Source organism: Equus asinus, chromosome 17, assembly GCF_041296235.1.
Source record: "Equus asinus isolate D_3611 breed Donkey chromosome 17, EquAss-T2T_v2, whole genome shotgun sequence".
Lineage (NCBI taxonomy): Eukaryota > Metazoa > Chordata > Mammalia > Perissodactyla > Equidae > Equus > Equus asinus.
Window position 1 is genome coordinate 37,035,942 of NC_091806.1, and position 4,388 is coordinate 37,040,329.

The window sequence follows — 4,388 nt, forward strand, 5'->3', positions numbered from 1 at the left end:
AATTGTATACAGACGAAAGACAACTTGAATGGAAAGTGAGCTAGGTGAAAAGAAATATCTTCATTTGAACTGGAAAACACCCCAAAAAGTGAGAGAAGTGACTTTCACCTTTCTTTTCTTTCTGATTATGGTAAGAAAAAGGAGATAAACTGCAAAGAAAGAAATTAAGTCCATTCCAAGGATTCGCAAAATAAGAAAAGAAAGGAATTCAAGAGCAAAATGATTATATTGTAAGCACACGCCTAACATTTTAAGAAAGTGACAAATTGTTTTCAAAAGTGGTTGCATCATAACATGGATGGACCTTGAGAGAATTATGTTAAGTGAAATAAGCCAGTGAGAGAAAGATAATCTGTGTATGTCTCCACTCATATGAGGAATTTAAAACTATGGACCAAGAACAGTTTAGTGGATACCAGGGGAAAGGTGGGGTGGGGGGTGGGCACAAAGGGTGAAGTGGTGCACCTACAACATGACTGACAAACATTAATGTACAATTGAAATTTCACAAGATTGTAACCTATCAATAACTCAATAAAAAATAATAATAATAATAAAAAGTGGTTGCATCATAGCACATTCCCACCAGAGTTACAGTTCCTCTACATTTTTGTCAACTCTGATATGTCAATCTTCTTTTTTTATTGCAGTAACACTGGATCATAACATTATATAGCTTTCAGACGTACATCGTAACATATTTCGAAGACTGTGTAGATTACATCATGTTCCCCACCCAAAAACTAATCATAATCCATCACCACACATGTGAGCCTAAATCATCCCTTTTGCCCTCCCCTCTCCCCTCTTCCTCTGTGGTAACCACCAATCCAATCTCTGTTGCTATGTGTTTGTTTGTCGTTGTTTTTATCTTCTACTTATGAGTGAGTATCTGACTTTCTCCCTCTGACTTATTCCACTCAGCATAATAACCTCAAGGTTCATCCATGTTGTCACAAATGGCCGGATTGCATCATTTCTTATGGCTGAAGAGTATTCCATTATGAATATATACCACATCTTCTTTATCCATTCGTCCCTTGATGGGCACCTAGGTTGCTTGCAAGTCTTGGCTATTGTGAATAATGCTGCAATGAACACAGGGGTGCATGTATCTTTATGCATTTGTGTTTTCAAGATCTTTGGATAAATACCCAGCAGTGGGATAGCTGGATCATATGGTAGATCTATTCTTAATTTTCTGAGGATGCTCCATGTTGCTTTCCATAGTGGCTGCACCAGTTTGCACTCCCACCAGCAGCGTACGAGGGTTCCCTTCTCTCCACATCATCTCCAACACTTGGTTCCTGTCTTGTTAATTATAGCCATTCTGACCGGAGAGAGGTGATATCTCATTGTAATTTTGATTTGCGTTTCCCTGATAGCTAATGACGTTGAAAGTCCTTTCACGCGCCTGTTGGCCATCTGTATGTCTTCTTTGGAGAAATCTCTGTTCAGATCTTTTGCCCATTTTTAAGTTGGGTTGTTGATTTTATGTTGTTGAGATGTATGAGTTCTTTGTATATTTTGGATATTAACCCCTTCTCTCTTATTTTAGCCATTTTAATAAATGTGCACTGTTATCTCACTATAGCTTTCATTTACATTTCCCCACTGATAAATGACATCGAGCATCTTTTCATATGCTTAATTGCTAAACCTGTATCTTCTCGTTGAAGTATCTGTTCAAACCATTTGTCCCGTTTTTTTTTAATTGGGTGGTTGGTTTTCTTATTGAATTTTAAGAGTTACAGCCATTCCATTCCTAGGTACTTACCTAAGAGAAATGGAAACATATATCTACATGAAGACCTATACAAGAATATTCATAGAAGCTTTATGTGTAATAGCCAAAAACTAGAAACAACCCAAATGTCCATCAACAAGTGAATTGATAAACAAAATGTGGCACATCCGTACAATAAAAGGGAACAAAATATTGGTACACACAAAACGTGGATGTATTTTGTAAGTGAAACAAGCCAGACAAAAAGAGAACGTACACCTTTTAGGATTCCATTTATAGAAAATTTTAGAAAATGCAAACTAATGGATAGTGACAGAATGCAGATCAGTGGTTGCCTGAAGAAAGGGGGCAGAGGGGACATATTACAGAGTCACAAGGACACTTTTGGAGTGATATATATATTAATTAACTTATATCTTATTATATCTTAATATATATTAAGACATATTAATTAATTATCTTAAACATATTGATGATTGCATGGGTATATGCGTATGTCAAAACTTATCAAAGTGTACACATCAAACATATGAGTCTATCGTATGTCAATGATAGCACAATAAAAAAAAATAGCTTTTAGGAAAGAAATTTGACCAGTGAACAGAAGAGAAGCTCTGAGTTACCACTTTTCTTTCATAGCTGAGGAGTTATTCAACATCCAGGGGTTTTGGTACCTAAAGTATATTAAAGAAAGAAACAAACAAATCTCCTTAAGGAAAAATAGAACGATAAAGAAGAATTGTACAGCTTTAAAATTGTCTGATTTTTCATAGCATTAAATCTGTGACCTAAAAAAGGGAGGAGTGCTTCTGTGAAATTCAGTCCAAAGACAATCATTTTGCAGATAGGAGTTCTTAAAGTATTTAAATGGAGCACCCAGTCTGGAAAAAAACCCACATTTGTGTAAAACCTCAAAGGACCCCAGTTGTACCAAATAGGCATTGTCTTATCTACACACCAAACTGCATCCATTTTTGTATCCCTTGTGCCAAAATATTCCCTTTCTGATTATTTACTATTCACCTTTTTATCTTGGATACTTACAACTTCTATTCTGAGAACATTACTTTTATGCATTTTCTAAAATACATATAATTTACAGAAGAAAACAATAATTAACTGCATGCTTATGGAAGAAGATGTCATGTAGGATGTGTTAACAATAACCTTGGAAAGAGTCTTCATGTGGTGATAATGCCTCACTAGTCTTCCGACCTAATACCCAACTGTAAACCTGAATCGATTAAGGGGGAGTAAACCCTTTCTGAAATAACACTTTTAATTTTTTCCAAGCTACACAAAGAAGAAGAAACATGATTCAATGGAGTTGGGAAATGGCACCAGGGTAAACGAATTTATATTTCTAGGACTTACTCAGTCCCAAGATCTCACTTTGGTCTTTTTTCTTGTGTTTTGTGTACATGACAACTCTGCTGGGAAACCTCCTCATCATGGTCACTGTGACCTGTGAGTCTCGCCTTCACACCCCCATGTACTTCCTCCTCCGCAATCTAGCCATCCTTGACATCTGCTTCTCCTCCATCACCGCTCCAAAGGTCCATGCAGACCTTCTGTCAAAGATAAAGACCATATCCTATACTACCTGCATGATGCAAATATTTTTCTTCCACCTGCTTGGTGGAGCGGATATTTCCTCTCTCTCTGTGATGGCATTTGATCGCTACATAGCCATCTCCAAGCCCCTGCATTATGTCACCATCATGAGTAGGGGGCGATGCACTGCCCTCATTTTGGCTTCCTGGGTGGGGGGCTTTGTCCACTCCATCATGCAAATTTCCCTATTGCTGCCCCTCCCTTTCTGTGGACCCAATGTTCTTGACAGCTTCTACTGTGATGTCCCCCATGTCCTCAAACTCGCCTGTACAGACACCTCTGCACTTGAGCTCCTGATGATTTCCAACAATGGCTTAGTGACTACCCTGTGGTTTATCTTCCTGCTTGTGTCCTACACAGTCATCCTAATGATGCTGAGGTCTCAGGCAGGGGAGGGCAGGAGGAAAGCCATCTCCACCTGCACCGCACACATCACGGTGGTGACCCTGCACTTTGTGCCCTGCATCTATGTCTACGCCCGGCCCTTCACTGCCCTCCCCACAGATAAAGCCATCTCTGTCACCTTCACTGTCATCTCCCCTCTGATGAACCCCTTGATCTACACTCTGAGGAACCAAGAAATGAAGTCAGCCATGAAGAGACTGAAGAGAAGACTCATGCCTTCTGTGGTGGAATAGAATAAGAGTTTCCAACCTCTTCATCACCAAGGACTCCTTTCATCATTTTTCCCACAGAGTCCTATTTATATACTCAAATATATTATCAATAAACCAACTACACGTACTAGGTAACAATTTATTTTTCTAGTAAGTTAATAGGTTGCTGGTAACCCTAGCTTCTGGTAAGCATAAAGTAACTAGTGCTACAGGATTGAGCTGATTGATGTATTTCCATTCAAAGAACAAAGTAACAATGTGTCAGGACAACTATATCGCAGGTGAAGAGATTGATTAAATCCAACTCCTTTTCCAGAGGTAAGTACACAGAAGCCTAGAGTTGGAGTGATTTGCTCAAGAACTCATATCCACTTAATCACAGAGATAAGTCTTCAGATACCCAATTGATT

At 38.6% G+C, this 4,388-nt stretch overlaps 1 pseudogene; it reads left to right on the plus strand.

The window, feature by feature from the left end:
- Nucleotides 1–3,068: 3,068 nt before the first annotated feature.
- On the plus strand, nucleotides 3,069–3,999 carry LOC139040857 (olfactory receptor 4D11-like; annotated as a pseudogene).
- Nucleotides 4,000–4,388: the final 389 nt, after the last annotated feature.